General features: G+C 38.6%; 1 long non-coding RNA gene across 6 annotated transcripts in view; it reads left to right on the forward strand.

Moving 5' to 3' along the window:
• The window catches only part of LOC101925508 (uncharacterized), a 373,900-nt gene that overhangs the window by 137,552 nt on the left and 221,258 nt on the right, over positions 1-15,090 (forward strand). The gene's annotated exons all lie outside the window — the stretch shown is intronic.

Raw genomic sequence — 15,090 nt, forward strand, 5'->3', positions numbered from 1 at the left:
CTATGTACCAGATATAAAAATTAGGACCCTTTCATATTTCATTGTATGACATCTTTACTTTTCCCAAGTCAAAGTAAACAACCATTTGTTAGGATTCACATTTAAGTGACATAAAAACTGAGAAGAGTTAAGAGGCCAAGTCACTTAGGTTGTAAGTGGTAGAGTTGGGGTTTGTATCCAGGCAGGATTGGCTAGAAAGATACCTCACAAATCCTTCACTGTCCTTTTACCACCTGTCTGCTTCCTCACAGGGATATTTGGACCAAGTTTGAAAATGTATCAAAATACCTTGAACTTTCTGCAGTGTTCTGCATGTTGGTCATCTTTGTTTATTTCTTTGGCAAGAATCGTAGTATAATATGCATAATCAGTACATGTACATTTGTAGAAATAGTTTGGCAGAATTCTTACCCTGAGTAGTGAAAAAGATTCTGGTCTTTTGATTCAGAAAGAATCCAAAGGGAACTGTCCTTGAGCAAGTTACCTTGTAAACGTCAGTTTTCTCTACTGTAAAATGGTAATGATGATCATATCAGAGTATCATACCATTACCATAATACCAACCTTTAAGATTGTGGAATGAATTAGAAATATGTAAAGAGTCTAGAACAGTGTCTAGCATACAACGGGAGCTTAAAAAATTACTATTACTGTTACTATTGACATGCATGAGAATTCATTGAACACTATGCTGCTGTACCCTTTGTGAACAATTACTGAGCCTCTAAGTCTTATACACCTGTTTTTACACTACAAATATTCTCAGATAATGATACCAATTGGGTATGGTAATGGCAATTCAAATATTCTTTACTTACCTATATAGTAAGCCAGTGAAAATTTCAAGACAAAAATTGCTTGTGTATATTTTCTGCAAGAATTCAGATACTTTTATAATGGTGAATTCTGCCTAGTTTCATGAAGAGATTTTCATTTAAGTTAATTTGACTTTCAAACATTTACAATAGAATATTAATATAAAGAACAATAAATACCTATCAGATTTATCAGATTGATGGATATTAAGATTTTGTCACATTTATTTTTGTCCTTTTGTTTTTTACCCCCATTTTTGCAGTATGTTAAGGAAAACCCCAGATACGTTATTCCTATGGCTTTCAAAATGCATCTATATAAGGGCAGTTTCTTCCATATGACAATATTATAGCACATCCAACAAAACTAGTAGTAATTTTTTGGTGTTATTCAATATTCAGTCCACTATCAAATTATTCCAGTTGTCCCAAAGACTAGGAAAATATTGCCTTAACATAACATATTAACTTAACTAAATGCAACCTGTGGGACTTGTGTTAAGTCTCTTAAGCATTTTTGTTTTTGAATCTAGAGCAGCCTCTTTTCCCCTAAGGCCCCTTCTTTTCATGTCATTGATTTGTGCAGAAACTGGGTCACATTCTGCGGAATGTGCCACATTCTGGATCTGTGTCTTTACTTCCTTGTGACTTTAACTTGTTTTCTCTATTTCTCTCTTTCTTACAAATGGAAGTTAGCTCTATACTAGAGGCTTGATTATATTTAGGTGCAACTTTTTTTGGCCAAAGATATTCAAAGATGATTCTAGGTGTTTCATAAAGAGGCCACAGTAGCTGGCTGTCCTAGTTTTCGGGATGCTGAAATTGAGTAGTTCAAGGTACTGACAGACTTCTGTTGAAAGTCATTGTTGGATATTATTTCATTAGCAGATACAAAGTGGTGCATATCTCAATTCTATTTCTTTTTTCAAAGCAAAGTTTTATTGAGCAGTAATTGACATACAACAAACTGCACAGATTTAAAATACATAATTTGAAATGTTGACGTAGGTACACCTGTGAAACTATTATCACACACAAGAAAATGAGCCTATTCATCACCCTTAAACATTTCCTCATGCTTCTCCATAATCCTTCTCAATCCCGTTTTCTACCCCTGTTCCCAGGCGACCTGATCTGCTTTCTCATTTGTATATTTCTTATTTTTCTCTAATACTCATAAGTTGAAATCGTGGTTTATAACATAAAAATAATTTTAGAAAAATGAGGCTGGGTGCAGTAGCTCACGCCTGTTATCCCAGCACTTTGGGAGGCAAGGGTGGGCAGGTCACTTGAGATCAGGAATTCAAGACTAGCCTGGCCAACATGGTAAAACCGTGTTTCTACTAAAAATACAAAAATTAGCTGGGCCTGGTGGTGAGTGCCTGTAATCCCAACTACTCAGGAGGCTGAGGCAGGAGAATCACTTGAACCCAGGAAGCCCAGGGTTCTGGGCCACTACACTCTAGCTTGGGTGACAGAGCGAGAATCTGTCTCAAACAAACCCACAACAAAGAAAATGATTTGTCATTCAGGGTGATCATTTTAGAAGTTAAAATTTTTGTCATTCAGGGTGATCATTTTAGAAGTTAAAATTTTCTACTTTGTTACACGTGAAGAACATTACATTTTTTGTTAACTGGGTAATATGTCATTGATACAGGAAGCAACAGGGGAATGAACTGGCTCTAGAGCTTCCCAACACTAGTTAGGCTTTAGCTTTTCCCCATGAAAGTTATTTGACAAACATTTCTTTTTCCCCTACAACTTTTATAGATCTTTAGAATTCAAAAGGTAATATTAACTGGATTAGTTTATTAATTTCTCTTAACTATTCAGGCCTAACTGCTTGTATTACAATAAAATATATAATTGCTATCATCTACACAAAGTTTTTCCCCTTTATTGAAACTGTAAGAGTGAGTTATTTTTTCCTTCTAGTTCTCAGATTTTAATTTATCTGTAGCTAACTAACTACCTTATGAAGAGCAGAGTACAATGTGTTATCTTTCTTCCTCATTTGCAAGGCACGTGAATTGTGGAGTAGAGATACCTGATTCAGTAGGACCAATGACTTTTAGGCAGTTCACCTCAATTCTTAGCACAAGGAATACATTATAATCAAATGTTGGCTCATATAGATTGTGGTGCTATCCTGGAAAGGCAGAAACTTGGTAAGCAGCAAATGAAATGCTGCAACTATTGAAAAAGATGGGTCAGGTGTGGTGACTCACACCTGTAACCCCAGCACTTTGGGAGGCCGAGGTGGGTGGATCACTTTAGGTCAGGAGTTTGAGACCAGCCTGGCCAATGTAGTGAAACCCTGTTTATACTAAAATTACAAAAATTAGCCAGTCATGGTGGCATGTGCCTATAATCCCAGCTACTTGGGAGGCTGAGGCAGGAGAATTGCTGGAGCCCAGGAAGCGGCGGTTGCAGTGGGCTGAGATTACGCCACTGCACTCCAACCTGGGTGACAGAGTGAGATTCCATCTCAAAAAATAAATAAATAAATAAATAAATAAATAAATAAATAAATCTCACAGTGAAATAGAAAACAAGTAATTTCAAAATCAGTGCAGCGTGAATGTGATGACCGCTAAATTTTTAAAATTCCTCAAACTCATTTTTTAGACTAAGCAGACCAACAAGAATAATAAATGAAAATACTCATGAATATAGCAACAAATTGATGGGAAATTCTTGCTAAATGCCAGAATGGGTGGCCAAATTACCAACAGCAATGGGAACTATATAAGATGAATAGCTTTGTTGCAGTGAAGAACAAAAAATGAAAAAGCAAAAATGCCAAAAATATTACTCCTATACCTTAACTGACTACATGGTTACTCTCTAGCTCCTGGTAATGCTTTTTTTTTTTTTTGTCCTAAAGTCTATTTGTCTGATGTAAATATCACTTAACAATTTCTATCATTACGTATCTCATATATCATCCACTTTATTTTCAACATTTATGTATCCATGCATTTTAGATGTGACTTATAAAAAGGGAATATGGCTGGAAGCAGGACAGATAGTATTATTCCACATGGACATACTGGTTATGACCAGTGTAGTTCTATTAGTTGGTAAATCCACTCTGGTCAGTACCTGTACTACACCAAATGTCAAATATTTGCAATATCCCTAGCTGAATTTTATTTTTTAGTGCAATATAACAATCTTTGTCATTCGACTAGAGAGCTAAGTCCATTTATATTTGTTATGATTAATAATTGTTTTCTACCATCTTATGTGGCTTATATTTATCTCACTGTTTTATTTTGAGGCCTTTGCTTGGTATCATTTTGCTGAATATTCTCTAGACTTTCATTTCTGATGCTTCATTTTCTTATTTAGTTTGTGATTTTTGTCTATGAGCTGATTATTTTTCTTAGATGTTTCTTGGAGAAATGCTTTCAGAAACAGGGTGAGGTTTATTGCTCCAAAGAGGATGTATGTTTTCTACTGCCTGTCAATTGTAGCTACTACCCACCTGTGACTACTTCAGTTTCAGCTAAACTCTCTGAAGTATTTTGGATTACACAAGTAGAGTGAATTCAGGCTGCAAAACATTGTAAAGACCAATAAATCTCAAGGGAGACTTATTTTCCCTTTATTCACAGAAATAGCCTATTTCCTCTTTGATATTTTATGATCAACCAAATAATTCCTACCCCTGTCCCATCCCCTCCAAAATGTCCATTTCCTAACCACTGGAACCTATTAATATTACTTTATATGGCAAAAGGAATTTTGCAGGTGTGATTATGTTAAGGATCTTGAGATGGATAAATTATCCTGGGTTAAATGGATGGGCCCAATGTAATCACAATGGACCTTATAAAAGGGATACAAGAAGTTAGAGTGATGTGAGAATGGAGCCACAAGCCAACGAATAGAGTAGGTCTCTAGAGGTTGAAAAAAGCAATGTCTTTAGACTCCTTGGGCTGCCTTAAACTATCAGAGGCTGGGTGGCTTAAACAAATAAATGTATTTTCTCATAGTTTTGGGTCCTAAAAGTTCTAGATCAAGGTTCTTGCCTGTTTAGTTCCTGGTCAGAACCATCATCCTGGCTTGTAAATGACCACCTTCTTGCTAAGTCCTTGCATGGCCTTCTCTTGGCACATGATCTTTTCCTTTCTCTTCCTCTTCTAACTCCACAAGCCCTATCAGAAGAAGACCCACCCTTATGACCTCACTCAACTTTAATTATGTCTTAAAGATTTTATTTTCAAATATAGTCAACATGATTTTTTAGGGGGGGGGCGGCAGGGAGGGAACAGTTCAATCCACAGCAAGCAAGGAAAAAAATTCTTCCCTGAAGCTTCCAGAAGGAGTGCAGCCTGTCAAAACCTTGATTTTTGATTTCTGGCCTCTCGACTTGTAAGATAATAAGTTAGTGATGTTAAGTAACTAAGTTTGTGGTAACCTGTTACAGCAGTGATAGGAAATTAATACATTCCTTTTGAAGTTTTTTGGTGACCTTTCAATGTAAGATGAGTGACCTTTGGAATTCCACCTTTTCTAGGAAAACATGATAGTCTTCTATGAAACTACCCACTTTGGGTGGTTTGGCTCTACCCTCTGGTGCTCTGTATAGCTGCCAGTGGGGAGCTAGCAGGTCCAGAGCTTGGCAGAAGCCTTTGTGGTGGAAAGTTGCTTTGGTACCCTCACTCGCCCCACCTCCCAGTCATTCTTTTTTTTTTTGGTTCCTATATATTTTCTCTTTCTGACAGCTCATCAGTGCCTTTTACAGATCAAGTTTTAAATATTTTATCCAGCATTTTAGCTGTTTCAATCATGTGGGGTTTTCAGAGTGTGAAGTCTGTCATAATGCTGGAAATGGAAGTCTGGGGAGCCTTTCACAATTACCTTCCTAAAGTATTCCTCCCACTGCACGGCAGGGTGCACAGATGTCATCAATTTCTATCTTTCTTATTGGCCCTCTGGAGCCTGGAAGTTCCCTAAAGCCAGAATTTCTCAGTCAACTTATTATCTCAGGAGAGTGAGAACTTAAATACTAATGATTTATATCATGGGCTCCTTAGGGACTGTTTTTCTAAACAATTCATTATCTACTATTCATAAAGTATTTCCTTGGAGGGAAGAATTTGGCTGCCAAGTTGTACTTGAGGAAATGGCTATTGAAACTGACCCTGTTTATACTCTTGTGTCATAATTATCTGGTGGATAGTTCTTAAAGCTTTTAGTAGTTTTCTTCTTTTTAATCTTCAGAATGCAAAGAAGTCTGGAATAAGGACATGAGTTGCATCTGCTGTTACTGTTCCTCTCTTAGAAGATTTTTATTTTCCTTTTTTCAGTGTGTAGATTCTCAGCTAATTTACTCAGGACTTCTCTGTGTTTAACTCTGTCAAGAAAAAATAACCCTGAAAATAATAGAAGGAAATGTTGTGGCAAGGGATGGGATGAGGGGCAGAAACTCAATCAGCTAGATGATTGTTTTTCTTATCCCACCTTGAATCATCTCTATTAACAAGGAGAGCTTAGTTTCTTTTCATATCCAGCATACTACAGAGCCAAGCACATTACTGCTAAGAGCTACATTTCATGTTTTTTTTTTTTTTTTTTTTGCCCATAACAGTATTTATTTTGTAATAGCTTTAATAAAGAAGTCATTGTGGTTGACTCACAGATAATGTGTTTTTTTTTTAAATTTATTTATTATTATTATACTTTAAGTTGTAGGGTACATGTGCATAACTTGCAGGTTTGTTACATATGTATACTTGTGCCATGTTGCTGTGCTGCACCCATCAACTCGTCATTTACATCAGGTATAACTCCCAATGCAATCTCTCCCCCCTCCCCCCTCCCCATGATAGGCCCCGGTGTGTGATGTTCCCCTTCCTGAGTCCGAGTGATCTCATTGTTCAGTTCCCACCTATGAGTGAGAACATGCGGTGTTTGGTTTTCTGTTCTTGTGATAGTTTGCTAAGAATGATGGTTTCCAGCTGCATCCATGTCCCTACAAAGGACACAAACTCATCCTTTTTGATGGCTGCATAGTATTCCATGGTATATATGTGCCACATTTTCTTAATCCAATCTGTCACTGATGGACATTTGGGTTGATTCCAAGTCTTTGCTATTGTGAATAGTGCTGCAATAAACATACGTGTGCATGTGTCTTTAGAGCAGCATAATTTATAATCCTTTGGGTATATACCCAGTAATGGGATGGCTGGGTCATATGGTACATCTAGTTCTAGATCCTTGAGGAATCGCCATACTGTTTTCCATAATGGTTGAACTAGTTTACAATCCCACCAACAGTGTAAAAGTGTTCCTATTTCTCCACATCCTCTCCAGCACCTGTTGTTTCCTGACTTTTTAATGATCGCCATTCTAACTGGTGTGAGATGGTATCTCATTGTGGTTTTGATTTGCATTTCTCTGATGGCCAGTGATGAGCATTTTTTCATGTGTCTGTTGGCTGTATGAATGTCTTCTTTTGAGAAATGTCTGTTCATATCCTTTGCCCACTTTTTGATGGGGTTTGTTTTTTTCTTGTAAATTTGTTTGAGTTCTTTGTAGGTTCTGGATATTAGCCCTTTGTCAGATGAGTAGATTGCAAAAATTTTCTCCCATTCTGTAGGTTGCCTGTTCACTCTGATGGTAGTTTCTTTTGCTGTGCAGAAGCTCTTTAGTTTAATGAGATCCCATTTGTCAATTTTGGCTTTTGCTGCCGTTGCTTTTGGTGTTTTAGACATGAAGTCTTTGCCCATGCCTATGTCCTGAATGGTACTACCTAGGTTTTCCTCTAGGATTTTTATGGTATTAGGTCTAACATTTAAGTCTCTAATCCATCTTGAATTTTCATATAAGGAGTAAGGAAAGGATCCAGTTTCAGCTTTCTACTTATGGCTAGCCAATTTTCCCAGCACCATTTATTAAATAGGGAATCCTTTCCCCATTTCTTGTTTCTCTCAGGTTTGTCAAAGATCAGATGGCTATAGATGTGTGGTATTATTTCTGAGGACTCTGTTCTGTTCCATTGGTCTATATCTCTGTTTTGGTACCAGTACCATGCTGTTTTGGTTACTGTAGCCTTGTAGTATAGTTTGAAGTCAGGTAGCGTGATGCCTCCAGCTTTGTTCTTTTGACTTAGGATTGTCTTGGAGATGCGGGCTCTTTTTTGGTTCCATATGAACTTTAAAACAGTTTTTTCCAATTCTGTGAAGAAACTCATTGGTAGCTTGATGGGGATGGCATTGAATCTATAAATTACCTTGGGCAGTATGGCCATTTTCATGATATTGATTCTTCCTATCCATGAGCATGGTATGTTCTTCCATTTGTTTGTGTCCTCTTTGATTTCACTGAGCAGTGGTTTGTAGTTCTCCTTGAAGAGGTCCTTTACATCCCTTGTAAGTTGGATTCCTAGGTATTTTATTCTCTTTGAAGCAATTGTGAATGGAAGTTCATTCCTGATTTGGCTCTGTTTGTCTGTTACTGGTGTATAAGAATGCTTGTGATTTTTGCACATTAATTTTGTATCCTGAGACTTTGCTGAAGTTGCTTATCAGCTTAAGGAGATTTTGGGCTGAGACAATGGGGTTTTCTAAATATACAATCATGTCATCTGCAAACAGGGACAATTTGACGACTTCTTTTCCTAACTGAATACCCTTGATTTCTTTCTCTTGCCTAATTGCCCTAGCCAGAACTTCCAACACTATGTTGAATAGGAGTGGTGAGAGAGGACATCCCTGTCTTGTGCCGGTTTTCAAAGGGAATGCTTCCAGTTTTTGCCCATTCAGTATGATATTGGCTGTGGGTTTGTCATAAATAGCTCTTATTATTTTGAGGTACGTTCCATCACTACCGAATTTATTGAGTGTTTTTAGCATGAAGGGCTGTTGAATTTTGTCAAAAGCCTTTTCTGCATCTATTGAGATAATCATGTGGTTCTTGTCTTTGGTTCTGTTTATATGCTGGATTATGTTTATTGATTTGCGAATGTTGAACCAGCCTTGCATCCCAGGGATGAAGCCCACTTGATCATGGTGGATAAGCTTTTTGATGTGTTGCTGAATCCGGTTTGCCACTATTTTGTTGAGGATTTTTGCATCGATGTTCATCAGGGATATTGGTCTAAAATTCTCTTTTTTTGTTGTGTCTCTGCCAGGCTTTGGTATCAGGATGATGTTGGCCTCATAAAATGAGTTAGGGAGGATTCCCTCTTTTTCTATTGATTGGAATAGTTTCAGAAGGAATGGTACCAACTCCTCCTTGTACCTCTGGTAGAATTCAGCTGTGAATCCATCTGGTCCTGGACTTTTTTTGGTTGGTAGGCTATTAATTATTGCCTCAATTTCAGAGCCTGCTATTGATCTATTCAGGGATTCAACTTCTTCCTGATTTAGTCTTGGAAGAGTGTAAGTGTCCAGGAAATTATCCATTTCTTCTAGATTTTCCAGTTTATTTGCGTAGAGGTGTTTATAGTATTCTCTGATGGTAGTTTGTATTTCTGTGGGGTCGGTGGTGATATCCCCTTTATCATTTTTTATTGCGTCGATTTGATTCTTCTCTCTTTTCTTCTTTATTAGTCTGGCTAGTGGTCTGTCAATTTTGTTCTTTTCAAAAAACCAACTCCTGGATTCATTGATTTTTTGGAGAGTTTTTTGTGTCTCTATCTCCTTCAGTTCTGCTCTGATCTTAGTTATTTCTTGCCTTCTGCTAGCTTTCGAATGTGTTTGCTCTTGCTTCTCTAGTTCTTTTAATTGTGATGTTAGAGTGTCAATTTTAGATCTTTCCTGCTTTCTCTTGTGGGCATTTAGTGCTATAAATTTCCCTCTACACACTGCTTTAAATGTGTCCCAGAGATTCTGGTATGTTGTGTCTTTGTTCTCATTGGTTTCAAAGAACATCTTTATTTCTGCCTTCATTTCGTTATGTACCCAGTAGTCATTCAGGAGCAGGTTGTTCAGTTTCCATGTAGTTGAGCGGTTTTGATTGAGTTTCTTAGTCCTGAGTTCTAGTTTGATTGCACTGTGGTCTGAGAAGACGGTTTGTTATAATTTCTGTTCTTGTACATTTGCTGAGGAGTGCTTTACTTCCAATTATGTGGTCGATTTTGGAGTAAGTACGATGTGGTGCTGAGAAGAATGTATATTCTGTTGATTTGGGGTGGAGAGTTCTATAGATGTCTATTAGGTCTGCTTGCTGCAGAGATGAGTTCAATTACTGGATATCCGTGTTAACTTTCTGTCTCGTTGATCTGTCTAATGTTGACAGTGGAGTGTTGAAGTCTCCCATTATTATTGTATTGGAGTCTAAGTCTCTTTGTAAGTCTCTAAGGACTTGCTTTATGAATCTGGGTGCTCCTGTATTGGGTGCATATATATTTAGGATAGTTAGCTCTTCCTGTTGAATTGATCCCTTTACCATTATGTAATGGCCTTCTTTCTCTCTTTTGATCTTTGATGGTTTAAAGTCTGTTTTCTCAGAGACTAGTATTGCAACCCCTGCTTTTTTTTGTTCTCCATTTGCTTGGTAAATCTTCCTCCATCCCTTTATTTTGAGCCTATGTATGTCTCTGCGTGTGAGATGGGTCTCCTGAATACAGCAGACTGATGGGTCTTGACTCTTTATCCAGTTTGCCAGTCTGTGTCTTTTAATTGGAGCATTTAGTCCATTTACATTTAAGGTTAAGATTGTTATGTGTGAACTTGATCCTGTCATTATGATATTAACTGGTTATTTTGCTCGGTAGTTGATGCAGTTTCTTCCTAGCCTCGATGGTCTTTACATTTTGGCATGTTTTTGCAATGGCTGGTACCTGTTGTTCCTTTCCATGTTTAGTGCTTCCTTCAGGGTCTCTTGTAAGGCAGGCCTAGTGGTGTCAAAATCTCTAAGCATTTGCTTATCTGTAAAGGATTTTATTTCTCCTTCACTTATGAAACTTAGTTTGGCTGGATATGAAATTCTGGGTTGAAAATTCTTTTCTTTAAGAATGTTGAATATTGGCCCCCACTCTCTTCTGGCTTGGAGAGCTTCTGCCGAGAGATCTGCTGTTAGTCTGATGGGCCTCCCTTTGTGGGTAACCCGACCTTTCTCTCTGGCTGCCCTTAAGATTTTTTCCTTCATTTCAACTTTGGTGAATCTGGCAATTATGTGTCTTGGAGTTGCTCTTCTCGAGGAGTATCTTTGTGGCGTTCTCTGTATTTCCTGGATTTGAATGTTGGCCTGCCCTACTAGGTTGGGGAAGTTCTCCTGGATGATATCCTGATGAGTGTTTTCCAACTTGGTTCCATTTTCCCCCTCACTTTCAGGCACCCCAATCAGACGTAGATTTGGTCTTTTTACATAATCCCATACTTCTTGCAGGCTTTGTTCATTTCTTTTTCTTCTTTTTTCTTTTGGTTTCTCTTCTCGCTTCATTTCATTCATTTGATCCTCAATCGCTGATACTCTTTCTTCCAGTTGATCGAGTCGGTTACTGAAGCTTGTGCATTTGTCACGTATTTCTCGTGTCATGGTTTTCATCTCTTTCATTTCATTTATGACCTTCTCTGCATTAATTACTCTAGCCATCAATTCTTCCACTTTTTTTTTCAAGATTTTTAGTTTCTTTGCGCTGGGTACGTAATTCCTCCTTTAGCTCTGAGAAATTTGATGGACTGAAGCCTTCTTCTCTCATCTCGTCAAAGTCATTCTCCGTCCAGCTTTGATCCGTTGCTGGCGATGAGCTGCGCTCCTTTGCCGGGGGAGATGCGCTCTTATTTTTTGAATTTCCAGCTTTTCTGCCCTGCTTTTTCCCCATCTTTGTGGTTTTATCTGCCTCTGGTCTTTGATGATGGTGATGTACTGATGGGGTTTTGGTGTAGGTGTCCTTCCTGTTTGATAGTTTTCCTTCTAACAGTCAGGACCCTCAGCTGTAGGTCTGTTGGAGATTGCTTGAGGTCCACTCCAGACCCTGTTTGCCTGGGTATCAGCAGCAGAGGCTGCAGAAGATAGAATATTTCTAAACAGCGAGTGTACCTGTCTGATTCTTGCTTTGGAAGCTTCCTCTCAGGGGTGTACTCCACCCTCTGAGGTGTGGGGTGTCAGACTGCCCCTAGTGGGGGATGTCTCCCAGTTAGGCTACTCAGGGGTCAGGGACCCACTTGAGCAGGGAGTCTGTCCCTTCTCAGATCTCAACCTCTGTGTTGGGAGATCTACTGCTCTCTTCAAAGCTGTCAGACAGAGTCGTTTGCATCTGCGGAGGTGTCTGCTGCGTTTGTTATTGCCCTGTCCCCAGAGGTGGAGTCTACAGAGACAGGCAGGTTTCCTTGAGCTGCTGTGAGCTCCACCCAGTTCGAGCTTCCCAGCAGCTTTGTTTACCTACTTAAGCCTCAGCAATGGCGGGCGCCCCTCCCCCAGCCTCGCTGCTGCCTTGCTGGTAGATCACAGACTGCTGTGCTACCAATGAGGGAGGCTCCGTGGGTGTGGGACCCTCCCGGCCAGGTGTGGGATATGATCTCCTGGTGTGCCTGTTTGCTTAAAGCGCAATATTGGGGTGGGAGTTACCTGATTTTCCAGGTGTTGTGTGTCTCAGTTCCCCTGGCTAGGAAAAGGGATTCCCTTCCCCCTTGCGCTTCCCAGGTGAGGCAATGCCTCGCCCTGCTTCACCTCTCGCTGGTCGGGCTGCAGCAGCTGACCAGCACCGATCGTCCGGCACTCCCCAGTGAGATGAACCCCGTACCTCAGTTGAAAATGCAGAAATCACCGGTCTTCTGTGTGGCTCGCGCTGGGAGTTGGAGACTGGAGCTGTTCCTATTCGGCCATCTTGCTCCGCCCAGATAATGTTTTTTAAAAAGTACATTTTCTATAAGGATGTCAAGACAAGCCACTAAAATGCTTGAGATATAGAGAATAAAACCTATTAATAGTTCAGTGGAGTCAGAATGTTCCCGTTTTAAATAGAAGTGGCAAAGCCCAAATATTTGATGTTAGATTGTAGGGTTTAGCAATATAAATTAGAAACATGGAAACAATGTAAATGAATATACGTTTTTGAATTCTGAGGGTTTTCTCTGTGGGAATCAGGGTTATTAGAATACAGGCTACAGTTAGAGTGTATTTATGTCAGTGAAATTTGGGGGAACCCAAATGTGGAGTTAGTTTTACCATAATCATCAGAAAAGTGACTACATTCTTAGTTTATTACATATTGATGAAGCATTTTGAAAAATTGCTGCTGTGTCAACTATGTTTAGTTGTTCTGAAAAACTACATGATATAGTTATTGGCTTCTAATCTTGTTTTGTAGTGAATATGAGATTTTATGTAAAAATTTTGATTTTTTTTTTGAAGGCATTATTTTGCAATTTACTCTCACTGAAAGAGAATCGTTTTTTACTGGAGAGAATTAGTTTCCTGAATTGTTTCTTTTACATTATATTATTTTCTATGAATCTACCTTGCCCTTTAGATGGTTTTTTATTTCTCAACTAAGTGGCTCTATTTTTAGTATTTTGTGATGCTGAACACTACGATACTCAAACATATTTTACTGCTTGTTTGGGAAAATGTTTTGTTATATCCATTTTGACTTGTGGTAATCAGCACTGAAGGCAGTAGTCAAGAAAAGGCTTTAGATAATTTCAGTATAATGTTTTCACTACTTTTTATATGACATCCTCAGTACAGTTTAAATTTTATTTATCCTTGAACTGTTTTTGCACACTGAGCACGTGTCTTTGCCTGAAGCTGGTGTAGCTAGTCAAGAAGTGTGAGTTAAACTATAAATTGTTCCTTCCAGTGTGCATTACTATGTAATTCTATTTGGTAAATTTCAGATAATGGTATGAACTTCCCAAAGATATTTGACTCCCACTGTCATCTCAATGATGAATAATTGTGTTACAGTGAGAGCACCTTCACCAAACTCTGCTCCTTCACCCAACTCTGCTCCTTCACCCAGCCCACTGACTTACCCAGGCCCTCTGTTCTTCAGTAAGGCATTGTCTGATGCTCCCTGGTGTTAACCCCGCATAGCAGTGCGTTGTATATCAGCACATCCACTTCTACTCTTATCTACTCTTTTATACCTACCAAGAATCATTTTGGCTGTTCAAGGGTACAGTCTTGATTTCCAAAGATAAAGAGAAAAGGGGTACACTCTTTTTAAAGACATATTACTTGCAAAGGGAATATAATTATTCCAACATTGGGCTTTGCTTTCTCATCAGCAATAGGGAAAGTTAGAAGACAGTTAAAAATATACTGTTGAAATGGAAGGCCTTTAACCCAATAATCTTAGGCAGTGAAGCTATCATTCATTTATGAGGGTAAAAAAAAACATTTTTGGACATGGAAAGATTCAGCATGTACCATGAACTCTACCTAAAGAAAATACTGAGGAATTTAACCAAATGACAATTAATTCAGAACAGATTTCAAGATAGGGGAAGTAAGGAAAAGAGGAAAGCATTGTGAGCAATGACTCTTGCTAAATATACATGGTTAGATCTAAAGTGGGCTTTTGAAATAGAGGTAAGAATTCTTGACACATCAGATTATGCTGTAAGGGATATAAGTTATTATTCAACTGCATTTCACTAATAATTAGGTTTTTAAGCCCAAGAGGTGGACAGAATGGGAAATACACATTCTTTTTTCCGTAAATATTTTTAAAGCACGTGCTATATGCTTTGCTTTAGGCACTGAAGTAGACAAGCTCACAATTTTATATATCCATTCTAGTAGAGAACAGATAACATATAACACAGGTAAACAAGATAATTTGAATATTAAGTACTATGAAGGATTTTAAAATAAGGTAATTGTGTAGCAGTTGAGGTGAAGGGTAGTACCTTAGAATGGATGATTGGGTAGTATCTCTACAAATGCAGTGACTTTTGGTCTTAGACTTGAATGAGAAGGGGCAGCACAGTTGAGGACACTGGGAAATGAGATGATTTTATTATTTGGCTCAGAATGACTTCCAATGACAAGTTTGTACCTCTCTGGAGCCTGATGGCTGCAGGGAACTGTGGGCTGGGTTCAGTGTGTAGAACTTTCTGGTGGACTGGCCATATCCCTGGAGTTAAAAGCCACTGGATGTGGAGAACTCTGGAATCCCATAGATTCCCTGATCCTTAAGAGGCCAAGGAGAATTGTGCATGGGCCAAATCCTTCCTGCATCAGAGACTTTAGAGTATAGACAGAATAGAGAGCAGGAAGGATTCTTTCAGATTATTCAGCAGAACGTAGTTTGTCTGCTTCTATACCATAAACCCAAGGGACTGTCCTTCACCTTCTTCTGCTT

The sequence above is a fragment of the Macaca fascicularis genome, chromosome 1 (genome assembly GCF_037993035.2).
Source record: "Macaca fascicularis isolate 582-1 chromosome 1, T2T-MFA8v1.1".
In the NCBI taxonomy this organism is placed as follows: domain Eukaryota; kingdom Metazoa; phylum Chordata; class Mammalia; order Primates; family Cercopithecidae; genus Macaca; species Macaca fascicularis.